We start from the raw sequence: 15,342 nt of genomic DNA, 5'->3' as shown, positions 1-15,342 counted from the left end.
ATTCAAACTTGAATATCATCTATCCTTCCATCCATCTTCTATACCCGCTTTATCCTTTACAGGGTCAGGGGTGGAGCCTATCCCAGCTAATTTCAGGCAAGAGGCAGGGGTACACCCTGGACAGGTCGCCAGTCTATCGCAGGGCTACATATTCAATTCAATTCAATTCAATTCAATTCAATTTTATTTATATAGCGTCTAATACAACAAAAGTTGTCTCTAGACGCTTTCCAGAGACCCAGAACATGACCCCCGAGCAATTATTACATAAACAATGGCAGGTAAAAATACTCCATCATGCGATCATCTTGTCATAAGTGCATGCAGTTTACTCAGTGCTGAGTCCTGCAAAGAGCGGGACAAATCTTCTAACTAATTTTGATGACCAGAGAAGTTTACTCGATGCAAAAATGCTCCTTAAAGAGCTGAGTCTTTAGCTTGCTCTTAAAATTAGGTACAGACCGTGTAGATCAGACAAAGTTTGGAAGGACATTCCACAATCAGGAAACAATGGAGGAGAAGAGTCTGGCTGCTGATTTCATGCCACATTGTGGTGGAAGCACCAGTCTTTTACTGGCTGACCGGAGCTGTCGAGAGGGGGTGTAGCTCTGGATGAAGGAGTGAAAGTAGGCAGGAGCCATTTGGGTAATTGTTTGGTAAGCCAGAAGCAGAGCTTTGAACTTGACACCAAGATCCGTTTGGGTCTGCCCGGGAAAGCAATTCAATAGGTCAATGTAAAAATGACGAAAACGGAGGGTGAAGAGAGTAATGAAAACCCCCACAGAATTATGCGAAGTTAGGCCTCATTTGAGTCACCCTAACCAGCCCTAACTGTATGCTTTAGAAGAAAGGAAACTTTTCGCTAAATCTTAAAGCTTAAGAGGGATATGCCTCCTACACCCATACTGAAACAGTGAGCTGATTGAATTGGTGAATTTTTGTTTTGATTGAGATACAGCACAGTAAATCATTAATATGTTTTACACCCTTCTGGACTCTGTGTTCATGCAGGCTCGGCTGACGATGGAGCGAGTGGTCAGGTTACTGGACCTCCTCTGCTCCTTCCGGCTGGGGGCACGTCTGAGTGTCCAGAAGTGGCTCAGGTTATTGGGGATGTTGACAGCAACCTCTGCCATTACAACCCTGGAGCTCCTGCACCTACGCCCCCTGCAGCCACAGTTCAACAGGCATGGCCAGGACCCCCATGCACACTAGCAGGTCCTTGTCAAAGTGACTCGGCCGTGCATGCTGTTTCTCCGGCGGTGGCACGATCGCAGGTTCCTCCAGCACGGAGTCCCTCTCGGCTCGGTTCCGGCGAGACAGGAAGTGGTGACAATAGATGCCTCTCCCACCTGTCGTGTGGCAGAGCAGGTCAGTTCAAGGGTCCTGGGGCCCTTGACGACTCCAATAGTATATCAATGTGTTGGAGGTTCGTCTACTTGGCGCTGAGGCACTTCTCCCCTCGCTGAGGGAGGTACAGTGTTTGTGGACATGGGCCTATCCACACTTGACCTCCTTGAATGCAGTCCACTTGCAGGGCAAATAAAATGTGGTGGCCAACTACCTGTCCCGCCAGACGCTGCCACGTGGGGAATGGAGACTGCATCCCCACATGGTATGCGTGATGTGGGACCAGCTCGGGGAAGCTCAGGTGGACTTGTTTTCCTCCCTAACGGAGTGGAGTGCCCCACTGAGCCTTGGAGCCCTCGCCATCCCCTGGCCAGAGGGGCTTCCTCGCATTTCCTCCGCTGCATTCTGATTCTATCCACACTGTACAGGGTGCAGACCTCCTGTCTCCTGCCTTTTACCAGGGGTCCTGGGTTACCTTCAGAATCTCCTGGATGCTGGTCGGGTAGCCTCCACCCTCAGGGCACGTGTGGCATCATTGACCGTCGTCCACCACTGCTTCATTGATGGCAGCCCCCTGGGGATGCATCACTGAGTGATGCAATTCTTGCGGGGTGCCAGGATGTTGCGTCCCCCACGGCACAGGCGTCCCACAACATGGGATCTGCATCTGGTACTGCAGGCCCTGAGTGAGTCCCCATTTGAACCAAGGTCAGACAACACTCTGCGAGTGCTGTCATTTAAAACCACACTGCTGCTGGCTATTACAACCACCGAATGGGTGAGCGAACTCCAGGCACTCTCAATCAGCCCTACCAGCCACTGCTGGAAGAAGGATGATTCAGGCGTGACACTGTGGCGGAACATCGCCTTTCTGCCACTGGTTTCGTCCTCGGAACATGTGAACGCAGCAATCAAGCTGGCTGCTTACTGCCCTCCTCCCTTCACCTCTGCGGAGGATGATAGAGCAAACTTACTGTGTCCTGTCCGGGCTTTGCGCCAGTATACCACTGTGACCAAGAGCTTTTGGCGCTCAGAGCAACTGCTTGTGTGCTATGGCGGGAATACTAGGGGCCAGCGTGTGTCCAATCACAGGCTCTCCCACTGGATCAGCATATGGGACGTGCCCCCCCCCCCCACATGGGGGTGGTATGTCATTCAACCCACGGCGTGGGCACCTTGTGGTCTGCAATGGCAGGCATGGCACTGCGGGACATCTGTGTAGCAGCATCTCCCTGTACTTTTGCCAGGTTCTACCTCCTCAACGTGGCCTCCGGGGCTTCGTTGGCATCAGCCATCCTGCCTTTAGCCTCGGCCAGTCGAACCATGGGTGAGAGTCGGGCCCTCGTGAGACTGCTGGAATTAGTCATACACTTTGATTACTGCCACTGGCAGTCAGGAAGTCAGAGAAAGTAATATAACTACTTAGTTTCATATGACAGCAACTATAAAATATATTACATCTTGGAAGTAACTTGCTCAACATTAACTGTTGATGAGCTACTATATGTGAGGCAAAAACTCATTGAGCGATATATTCTAAAGCATGTCTAAAGTATGTTTTCTGACCTGTATATGCAAAAAGATTTTCTATTGTAGTTTTGCAAAATAGTCCTTTTCCAAATATAAAAAACAACTGTACCCTCTCATCTTTTGGGTTAATTTTTTTTAATTTACATGTTTCTATTTGGCATATTTGTGTACTTGTGTAATTTCAAGGGTAGTGGAAACACACCGTGCCTTCTATGATATATCAGCAATTATAAAATGTTATCTTTTTCTATACATTTATAAATGTTTTTTTCTGTTTTTCACATTACTGCACTTTCATTTGGCCATTATGAATACTCATTTATTTTCAGACATTCTTCTACAACTCTCTACTCTCTTGGTAATCTAAAGCTGTAGCCTGCATAAATAGCTCAAATTCTCTCTAATTCTAGGGCCTACCAACGGACAGTGTTGTATCAATTTGATCAGATACCTGTCTCCCCATTGCCAAAATGACATAGTTTCACAAAATGATTAGGGCATAAGGAAAGAGTGTTCTCAAACAGGGGATGGAAGATGGGTATAGGTGCAGAGATGGATCACTGAATAATGCAACAGCGGGGAATGGATGGGTAGATCAATAGGGTTTATCTGAAATTGTGGACAGAGTAAGGGAGATAAATATTTGAATTCGGTTTGATTAACTAAACCAGTGAGGCTGCAGGGGAATGGGGTTTGCTGTGATGAACTGAAATGAGTCTGTCTGGGTTCAGAGAGATGGACTATTGTGTCTCCTGCTACCTGTGCAGGGGTCAATGTTAAACTGCCAGACCAGATAAGGGCATGGCAATAGCTTTAGCGCCGGCAAGCACTGACTGGTCACATTATCGATTTAGTTGGGAAGGAGCGATGAGTGATGAGTTCAGACCTGTACAGCTGTTCATCAATATGTCATTACCTACACAAGTCCCCTCCTCTATGCTTGTTTCGTGTACTGGACATTCCAAAACCCCCTATGAGTACAGCGTAAAGCTATATATATATATATATATATATATATTTGAGTCCTTGAACATAATTGGTGCAAATTAGCCCTCTTCTTAGCCCTTCTCTTCTTAGCCTTCTTCTGATTGGTCGATATTTGATAGTCCCTATTTTCTGCCATAACTTTTGAATGGGTTGACATAGAGAGTTGTGGGTGGTGTCATCAGAATCGGTTTTGACTCTGTGGCAGGGTGGAGGATTGGGCGTGGTCTGTGGGGGAGCAGCACACAGGTGGCGCGGGTCTGGTTCGGCTGATTGGGCACACCTGTGCACAATCAATCTCTCCACCCTGCCTGGGTATTTAAGGAGCGGCTGCACACCAGCAAAGGGCTCTGCTCGAGGGTACACAGAGCTACTGAGTGTGCTGATACTCGTCTGTGTCTGGCTGAAATAAAAGTTCAAGGATTTCCCCCGAAACCCGGTGTCCTCTTTCCTGTCTGGCGACCCCACGTAGCACGAGATTGCTACAGACTCCTTCACCTTAATTGGTGCAAATTAGCCCTGCCCTTTCATTGGTCGATATGTGGTAGTTCCTATTTTCTGAAATAACTTTTGAATGGTTTGACATAAAGACTCGTGGGTGGTGTCATCGGACATGGTTTTGAGTCCTTGAACATCAAAGTCAAAGTCAAAGTAGCTTTATTGTCGATTCTTGATATGTCAAGACATACAAGAAATCGAGAGGACGTTTCCCACATCCCACGGTGAAACATATAAACATATAAAGTGCGCAGGCGCAGGCACAACAGATAGACAGACATTCTTAAAAATTTCAGTTCAGTTATTGCTGCAAATTAGCACCGCCCCTTCTTCTGATTGGTTGATATCTGATAATTCCTACTTTCTGCCATAGCCCTTGAATGGTTTGATATGGATGGTGTCATCCGCTAAATGTCCAGGCCTGAAGACATCTACATGCAAGTCATACAAGCGGTTCCACTACAGCACGCCTGAGAGTGCACAAGGGTGCGAGGGCCCGTTCATCGCTGCTTGCAGCTTTAGTTAAATTTTTTTTTTCTAATCTCACATTTTTGCTAAATAAATTGTAACACTTTAACAAATACTTTGATGCTTGGTTGCCATGCTGCTTTTTTGTTGTGGACTCTATGTTAGAAGATTAGGTGGGGCTCTTTCTGGAGGGACTCAGAGCGGAGCCTTTATTCCTCTGCTTCGAAATGACCAAATTGAGCTGGCTTGGGGATTTTGTTAGGAATTGTCTTTGTGAATGTTTACCAGGTGAGGTATTTTGAACATGTCGGCCCCAAACAGACAGAAATTTTACATCCTCATTAAATACGAACAATAAATGTAACTGCTGGGTTTATTTAGCATAGTGTGAAAAAGAAAGCGTGGCTCTGAATAGCTACAAAAATTTAACCATTTTTGATCCCAGTGAAATTATGTGCGAATTTTGGACCATTATTTTAAGCTGAATAAGACTCTTGTCTCTCAAAAGACATATTGTCTTAATACCACTTATTCCTGAGACCAATCAACGCAGAAAAATAATTTCAAAATCTACCTTCAGTAAAATAATAATTCAGTGCAAACTAGAGATGTCCCGATCCGATCAAGTGATCAGAAATTGCGCCCGATCACATTGTTTCAGACTTGATCAAAATCAAACGTTGCATCCCGATCAGGAATCGGATATGTATTTTATTCTCATTATTTTGATCAGGATAAAACAGATAAAAAATGTAAAAAATGCTAAACAACTGATGTATCAACAAGCAGCGGGTCCATGTAATTTTTCGCGACAAAGCTGCTAATATGAGGAAAGCTATGGGTGAGGTCAGGGTGCAGAGTGTGGGCTGTGTCATGTCGTGAGTTCAATAAAGTTGTTTGTTTTTGGTGATCTGCACATGTGAACATCAGTGTTACAGCGAAGGCAAATAAATAAAAGTTAGGTTACAACTGTGATTGAAACCCGAACGAAGCTGACGCCTGTGTTGTCTTCCTAAGCTGAGCCTTCAGAAAAACGCCATAGGCTGTGTCACTCATTCTTGCCGACTTTGCGTGTACCAGGGTTTGCTTTTTCACCGCAGCATGATGGACACCCTGGCTACCGGGAAGAGGATTGAAGGTCACTTCAACACAAACATTTTATTCTTTAAGCCAGAAAAGGACAGTAAGAAGTAAGAGTACAGTCTAAAAAGCACATTACTGGCCCTACTTTATGACACTGTTTCAATTCTATTTGCTTATTTGTTTACATACCTGCTGGGTATTTTAAGGGCCAAAAGAACCTGATCGGGATATCACTAGTGCAAACTAATTCTAAGATTGAGTTTAACAGAGATAGTATTTATTTCCTTATTCAACCAATTTTCTCTTAGAATGAACAGGTTTGTGTATATTTTAACAAATTAAAAAATAATCTGTCTATGAGGCTGAATCCAGATCATGAGAAACTGAATTACTAAGTATCTCTGAGAAAAATACAGAGGATTGTGAATGTACAGATGGTAGACACACTCAAACACAAAAATGTGCTTACTGGGTAGAACCTTTTGTTTTTGTTGTTGTGCAGGGTTGAGTGCTGTTCTGACATTTGTTTTGAGGTTGGTGTTGTCAGTGCAGGGTGGGTGGCGGGAGGTGGAAGCTGGGAGAGGAACAGCCCAGGGTAGGATGTCTATAATTACATATTGATTTCTCGGGGTACACTGTTCAGCTAATGCTGTGAAAGTGTAGAATAAATCAGTAGGGTTCTATGATAGCCAATTATTTATTCTTTTTAATTCTGTTTATGGTGATCTTGATTCATGTTCCCTAACCCTCTAAATGCCTGAGTACATTCTTCATCACTGCAGATCATGGTACATAAGTCAATGAGCTTGAGTATGCACTTTTTATGAAGTAAAAGTAGGTTTAGTATGTTTGGGGTTGTTTTGTTCAACAATGCTTGAACGGCCTCACAAACCATCTCTGATTGCGCTGTTTTCTTTAGCGAGATCACAAGAAAAGCAGAGCAGTGATCTCCTCTCCATCCTGTTTATTTATCTTTTATCTCCTGTTGCTGTTTATTTATCTTTACTCCACCAACTCAAAATATTAATCACTTTTCTAAGCGAACGGCGCTAACGCTAACAGCAGGTGTATCCGCCCCTTTAATCTGATTGGTTTAGAGTAAATCGTGTTTTATCCACTGCTCTGCATCCCCCACGTGGGGTGCGCTCTTATGATTGGCTGGAACAAAGGAAGACATCTGATTGGTTGCAGATCATTCCATGTTAAAAAAAAACGTATTTGTGGATCGAGTCACGTCAGGGGAGTCTCAAAAGTCACACGCAAATCCAGCGCAGCTCACAGACAAAAAAACGTTTGTGAATCAGGTTATATTTGTCTGTGCATCAAAAATACATTTGTATATCTTGTCCTACATACGTGTGAATTGTTCTGTGCATGTGTGAAACGGTGTGTGTATTTGCAAATCGGTCTGTGCATTTGTAAAACTTGTCCTGTGCATTTGTCAATTATGAGACTGTTCTAGCTCCATAGACGCCTGAGGTCGTTTTTGATCCACTCCAGATAGTCACATTGTGGTTTAAGGGATAAAGGATTCCGCCCCCATTTAAAGAAAAACCTTCACTTGATCTGTCTCTTCCAGTGCAGACTTCTTTAGCAGACGCTGCAAAAGCGGTCAGAAAAGTGAGTAAGAAACCAGTTATAGTTACTTGTGGAAAAGCTAAGGAAAAGAAACATAAATCTGGCAAGGATGCTGGGTCTGTCGCCACTTAACCTCTACTTGAAGGCGGGTCCCCAACTTGTTTTCCGTGCATGGAGTGTGACTGAGATGAAGGATGCATCTTTGCATTTCCAACCGACTCGATTTTTCTGTTTTCTGCTTGGAATTCTGACCCAGGTTGGCCAAAATACACAAATTGCTGGCTCTTAAGAGGAAACCTAGTGATTTTGTGGAGTTACAAGCTCCTATTCCCACTTCAGATGCACGGTGTGTGGCTTTGGACTGGGATGCTAAAGAATCACTACTGTGATTAACTGGATAGTAGATGGTATCAAGGCGTTTTTTCCTGCCTCTGTAAATGCATAAAAACTTGATATTCTCTTCCTCCTCTTGGTAAAACGGGATGCTTTTCTTCTCCCGTTCCTCCCTATCTGCCCTCCTGCTGCTCTTTGTCTTGTCATTCTATTGGAGGCTCTCTTTTCATATCTTCAGAAAATTTCTAAAATCATGGAATTGGTTAACTGGTCTCAACGCAATTGACCAAATTTTCTCAATGAGATAACAGGAGAAAGGGGAGCCCTCTTGCCCTGACGGGATGTTTGCTGATGGATACACGATGGACTCCTGGAAGACAGAGAATCATGTGTCTGTCCATACTGTCGGTCGCGGATGTTAAAGATGCCTACATAAATGGATTTCTGATAACAGGATTTCTGCTTTTTGGAGCTGGCAGTTACCTGGCATAGCGACAAATTCGGAAAAGGTTGACAGCTATTCTGGCACTTTTAAGGCTTCCTGGTGTGTCTGAAGGGACAAGCTGTGCGACCAACACTCCAAGACTGAAACATTGTGTGAGCAAAATCGCAAACTGGATGCGATTCTTGAAGCGAACAGCAGGCTAGCTGCGGTTTTTTAACTCATTGGAAGGATGGAAAAGACCTTGGAGAAGTTGGACGCTTGGCATGACGGGAATTGACCACAAATTCAGTTTGGAGTCGCCATGGAGATAAAGCAGAGAGGCAGACAGAAAATTACTGGAGTCAGCCTGACTAGAACACAATTGTTGATAGTACAATCTGACCTTGACAGAGCGGCTTGGCAGGCTGCTCTAGTCACAATCTCCCTGTATAAATGAAAACAAGACGCTCTGCTCCCATTAGCCCTCCCCTTCCCCTCATGACACCTGTGGAACTGTATCAGAACTATGCCGAGCCAGCTGATAACATCAAGGACAATGACTGAGGAGTAGATCTGGGGCATAGTTCACAGATTTACCACTCATACAAACATGCACACACATACACACACGTGCACATAATGATAAATACACCTCCCCTATTATTCAATGCTTTTTCTGTCTCCGCCCATATCACCCCTCCTAAAACAGTTACCAGGTTGGAGAGCTGCTCCATGAAGGCTGCAGTGCCCAGGCCCCCTCTCCGCCTCCACACATGCTAGTCTACGTTATGATGTTGAAATTGTTTGAGTATGTTGCTTTTCAGGTGCTGACGTGTTTTTTTGCACTTTCACAGTGTATTTATACATGGTGTGAAGATGTCTTTTTTCCCTCTTTCCCAGTGTCATGCTTTCTCAGCTACCTGCACCAGTATACCCATGTCATATGTTGTCATCTGTTTTGTCTTTTTTCTGCTCTTTTGATGGGCTGTACTGGCATGTAATTTCATTGTGACTAGAAGTGGCTAGTGGATTACTTATCAAAATTAATTATCAAAAGGAATCAATCAAAACGGGGCACCACCTGACTTATCAGGAAAATAATAACTGAACAGCAAAATCAGTCTCAAAGTAGATGTTCTTCCCTAAGTGCCAGCCTGTTGCCAGGGGTGGCGTTACACAACAACAGTGAAGGAAGGATTCCGAGCACAGACCTTTGCAACCAGCAGCTGTGACAAATATGTATAAAATAAACAAAGAACTTCTCTCATTCAAATTAATCAGAATTTATTTACACAAGTGTTAAAAGATAGTGAACCAAATTTAGAAGCCTAAACTACACATAAACAACAACTAACTAAACATTAACACAAACTTCAGCTTATATACCGTATTTTCACGACCATATGGCGCACTGTGTGGAAAGGCGCACCCTCAGTTTTGTGTGTCATTTTTGGTTTTAAAACACACATACGGCGCACCGACCCAAAAGGCGCCGTCTACAGAGACGGAGCTGCACACACGCGCGCTGCAAAACACACATGCGCTAAAAATAGAGCGGAAGCAAAACTTAGTTTGATATTTTATTTCACTTTTCACATCAATCAAACCCTTCAAAAGGTTCATATTCTGTTTCTGCATTAAAGAATAAAAAAAAACCACGGGTCGCAGCACATAAACCTGTCTCAGCCACTGATCATCTTCTCATCCATCCAGCCCTTTTCATTTCACTCTGGCTGGAAAAGTCTGTTTAGGCAACGCTTTTCTTTTAAAAATCACCATAGCCGGCCGTTTCTGTCCATCAGCGTGGCAGGCAAGCACAATAGTAAATACACTTTTCATACCCCGTTGTGCTGCGGATCCCGACCGCGGCGGTCCCGGGTCCCGCTCCGCTCCCCCGCGCTGGACCGGGTCCGTTCCCCGTCTGCTCCCTCGCGCTGGAGCATTTAATTAATTAATAACAAATTTAATTCATGATTTTGTGTTGCGTGTGAATCATGAAACGTAAAACTGCATTTAATTAATTAATGACACATTTAATAAATGATTTCGTGTTGCTGCGTGTGAATCATGAAATGTAAAACTGTCAGTTTCACTCGTCAAACTCAGTGGGCGGGACTAACGCGAATCTAGTGGAATCCACTGCTTTGGTCTGAAACTGGAGGTAGAAGAGGAAGCCTTTCTAAACATGACAGCTGTGAGTTCCGTGTTGTAGAGAGTTGCGTGATGCAGCAGCAGGTATCTGCTGTGATGGAGCCGCAGGAGTTCTGCTCAGAGCTTCTTCAATTAAATTTGCTGCTTCTCTCAGGAGCTCTGGGCAGGATTTTGCCATTTTGTACACCTTGCTGTACCAACATTTGTGGTTAGAGGACAGTCTTCAGTGTTTGCCAATAACATTTTGGAGTAAAGTAAAAATTTTGGAGTAGAGTATCCAAACCAACGTAGAGGTGAATAGCGCCACCTAGTTTATCGTAATGTGTTCACAAGCCCTGCAACAATCCATTATGTGGATTCGATTTGCCTTGATGTGCAGGGGAACCAATGAGGTGTTTGGAATCCGCCCACTGAGTTTGACGAGTGAAACTGACAGTTTTACATTTCATGATTCACACGCAGCAACACAAAATCATTAATTAAATGTGTCATTAATTAATTAAATGCAGTTTTACATTTCATGATCCACACGCAACACGAAATCATTAATTAAATGTGTCATTAATTAATTAAATGCTGAAATAATAAATATATTTTTTTACTTAAAATGAATTGTATTTTTATTAATTAATGACATATTTAATTCTAATTTTAATTAATAAATGACACATTTAATTAGTTAATGATATATTTAATTCCCATTTTAATTCATTAATCATGTATTTATTTATTTAATTTTGGCACAAAAAATCCTCCATAGTGTACTACCAAGGGAGAGTTTCCGTGTCATCAAATTGTTTTTGAACTGTGCTGTCTACTGATGGAGGAGAATGGATGGGAGGCTCCAGCAGATCCTTTTACTGCAACAGATCTGTACATCAGGTTCGAGGAGTAAATAATTCAAATGATTTAATGTCATCTGACCAAAAAATTAATTATATTAGAAGTTCATATTTGTTTTTCTGTAATCTTTTCATGAATTTGAAGTAGCTTGATTAACATAAAATGAACATTGTCACAGATGACCAGAATACACATTTGGTAGAAGAATCCACATTTTATTGAAAATTTAAGTTTAAAAGATCTTTACAGCATTTTCCAATCGTTTTAAATAACTCAATAAAAGCCTTTGATGTATACTGCAATAAATCTGGCTGTAACATGGCTGTCTTCTTGCGCAGTACAACAGAAACAAGTGGTGTTACAAAAAAATCATATCAATAGAGGGGACATAAACAAATTCATGCTTCCTTCATGATCGGATCAAAACAACAAGTTTTGCTCTACAAAGTAAGTAACTTCATGATCTTCTGCAACAAAAACAAACCTCATACAAAAGAAGAAACCAAAATATTAATTAACGGAACTGAAATCCAACAGGTACCTCACACCACATTTTTGGGTGTTGTTCTGGATGAAGGCCTTAACTGGAAAAACCATATTGATCAAGTATGCAAAAGATCTATGAAGATGCTTGGTATACTGAGGAAAGTCTGTCCCCTGATCCATCACTCCGCTCACTTAACTTTGTATTATAGTTTTCTGTATCCATATATGAATTACTGTAATATTGTCTGGTCTGCAACTTATCCATCCTCCCTTAACAAACTACTGATAATCCAGAAGAGATTCCTGAGATCAATCTCTAGATCCAATAGACATAATCCATCCGCACCTCTGTTCAAAAAATACTCTATATTACCCATTCATAAACTCAATGTTTTTCACTCATGTTTATTTGTGCACAAGTTTATCAACAATAAGCAAGATCTTCCAGACACCTTTCATAATTTCTTTAGTTTTTCATCTGACTTGCATTCATACTCAACTAGACACAGTGTCAATCTACATTTACCCTTCTGTCGAACATCTTTTCATCAGTTTAATACTTCATTTAGAAGTTCTAAACTCTGGAACAATTTAGATATGTCTCTGAGGTCCACATTGTCATTTATATCCTTCAAAAAATTGCTGAAAAAACATCTCATGTCCTAATTTTTCAATGTATTCTCTATTATGTATCTTTGTTTTCTTTTCATGTTTATAATGAGAGTTTTCCTATGTTTGTACATTTCATTTTCTGTTTACAGTAGATGACGGGGGTGGAACTCTGTACAAGCCCTCTGGGCTTCGTTCCCTCCTTGCACTATTTTTAAAAAAAATTGTGCTAAATAAATAAATACAAAATACAAAATACAAATACAGAATGCATATGTTACACTACTTTAACATTTTAACAAGTCCTCACATATGTCAGAAACTTGGTCATGTCCCCTTCATATCTTCTGTAGTATTTTTTTACTATGCAATAACTCAATGTGAGATTAATATCAGTTTGGCTGATATGGACCATGATGTGTTCATATGTAGCTCCTTTAAAGGCCCTTTTTATGGCTGTATGTTTAGAATCTGCTTTATACATTTTATATACTTTCAATATGTTTTTGCTGGTGGTTGACTAATCCTGTGAAAAAATAATAATGTTCCTTCTAGTATTTGTTACTGTACCAGTTCAAAAATGTACACATTGTCATGGTCACAGTTTCATGGTTTTTTTTTACTGCTACTGACTCTCCTGTCGTCTGGATCCTGCCACCCTCATCAGCCTCATTCCCTTCACCTGTGCTTCCCCGGCCCAGCTCCACACCTGGTTTCCCTCATCGGTTTCCCTCATCAGTTTCCCCTTCATATACCGGCCCATTTCCTCATACCTGTTGCCAGATTGTCGTGTGTTTTTGCCTCGCTTTCCAGCCTTCCTGTTCTGTTCTGTTTCTGCCTGCCTGCCTGCCTGCCTGCCTGTGACCCTGCATAACCCCTGATTTTTGGATTTTGCCTGCCCCTTCGGATTGTTTGCCTGATCTGCCTGACTACCCGGTTTTGACCCCTGCCTGCCTTGGACCTGATTAAAGCCTCTTGGACTCTGATTCTGCCTGGTGTTGTGCATTTGGGTTCTCTGTCCTGTCTGAGCCATGACAGTACAATCTGGCCAAAAGAATGAACCCAGCCAACATGGATCTACCACGTAAGGAAGAGGATTTATGGAGCCTTCAGGCTCAGGGGAGGCAACGACGGCGTCAGCGCCAGCCCCAGCTTGTTCCAGCTCCAGCTCCTGCTCCGGTCCCTGTTCCAGTGGTGGTTCTGGACGCACCTGTTCCGGTTCCAGTGGGGGTCCCGGACACACCTGTCCCTTTTCCAGGGGTGGTCCCGGACGCACCTCCCCATGTTCCAGCGGTGGTCCCGGACGCACCTCCCCATGTTCCAGCGGTGGTCCCGGACGCATCAGCCCCTGCTCCACAGCCAGCGCCCAGGCCCCCCCCACCCGCCCTGGGTGTGGACTGTGGGGACATCTGGGATCTGTCCCTTGAGGGGGGGCCAGCGCCTCGGACCCAGGTACCTCCGCAGCCAGCACCTCGGACCCGGGTACCCCCGCAGCCAGCGCCACGGACCCGGGTCCCCACTCAGGCAGCTCCGAGGATCCTCTGCCCCCGACACCAGCTCCCCGCATCCTGTCTGCCCCTGTTCCGGCTCCCCGCATCCTGTCTGCCCCTGTTCCGGCTCCCCGCATCCTGTCTGCCCCTGTTCCGGCTCCCCGCCTCCTGTCTGCCCCTGTTCCGGCTCCCCGCCTCCGGTCAGCCCCTGTTCCGGCTCCCCGCCTCCGGTCAGCCCCGACTCCGGCTCCTGTGGCGGTCCCGCAGCCCTCTGTTCCGGAGGCGGTCCCGCCAGTCTCCGTTCCGGAGGCGGTCCCGCCAGTCTCCGTTCCTGAGGCGGTCCCGCCAGTCTCCGTTCCGGAGGCGGTCCCGCCAGTCTCCGTTCCTGTGGCGGTCCCGCCAGTCTCCGTTCCTGAGGCGGTCCCGCCAGTCTCCGTTCCGGAGGCGGTCCCACCAGTCTCCGTTCCGGAGGCGGTCCCGCCAGTCTCCGTTCCTGAGGCGGTCCCGCCAGTCTCCGTTCCGGAGGCGGTCCCGCCAGTCTCTGTTCTGAAGGTGGTCCCGCCGGTCTCGGTTCCCCTTCCTGAGGCGATCCTGGATGGATCTGCCGCAGTCCCAGACCGACCCTCTGACCAGCCTGCCGCAGTCCCAGACCGACCCTCTGACCAGCCTGCCAAGCCCCCAGACCGACCCCCGGACCAGCCTGCCAAGCCCCCAGACCGACCCCCGGACCAGCCTGCCAAGCCCCCAGACCGACCCCCGGAACTGCCTCGCTGGCCTGCCCGGCACCGAGGACGGCCCCCGGAGCTTTGGCCATGTGTTGGCCAAAGCCTTCCTGTTCTGTTCTGTTTCTGCCTGCCTGCCTGCCTGTGACCCTGCATGACCCCTGGTTTTTGGATTTTGCCTGCCCCTTCGGATTGTTTGCCTGATCTGCCTGCCTCTTGGACTCTGATTCTGCCTGGTGTTGTGCATTTGGGTTCTCTGTCCTGTCTGAGCCGTGACACACATGGACAAAGCCGGGTATAGCTTTTCTATCCATTTCAAGATGTCTATCCTGGTGATATAAATAACTTTACAATTCTGATTTCAAATTGGCAATTTAACTTCAGCATACTTCTCTGAAGTCAAAACCAGTGGTGTTGCCACAAGCCTGTAAGCTAGTATTAAATGAGGTCACACTGTCCATATAAAAACTGATGTGTGAGGTTTGTGCTGTACATTCCAGCAAAATATATGTATACCATAAGTATGTCTTTTCATAATTAAAGCTGGAATGACATTTATGTTCATAGAGCATATGACCATAATTGTGGTGATGGGTTTTGTCATCCCGCAGTGAGAAAGTATCTACCGGTATTTGAATTGTCAGATCTGTCTGATCTTTGTATCTTTAGATTCCATATTCTCCCTGGAATTTGTTCAGGTTTTCCAGCTTTCTTCCATAGCACAAAGACGTAACCTGCCTCTTGACCAATGCCACATAGAATTTTGGACTTCTCCCTCCAATGATACTGAACA

Source organism: Cololabis saira, chromosome 1 (genome assembly GCF_033807715.1).
Source record: "Cololabis saira isolate AMF1-May2022 chromosome 1, fColSai1.1, whole genome shotgun sequence".
Lineage (NCBI taxonomy): Eukaryota > Metazoa > Chordata > Actinopteri > Beloniformes > Belonidae > Cololabis > Cololabis saira.
The sequence above is the reverse complement of the archived record's forward strand: the minus strand, read 5'-3'. Positions refer to the sequence as shown.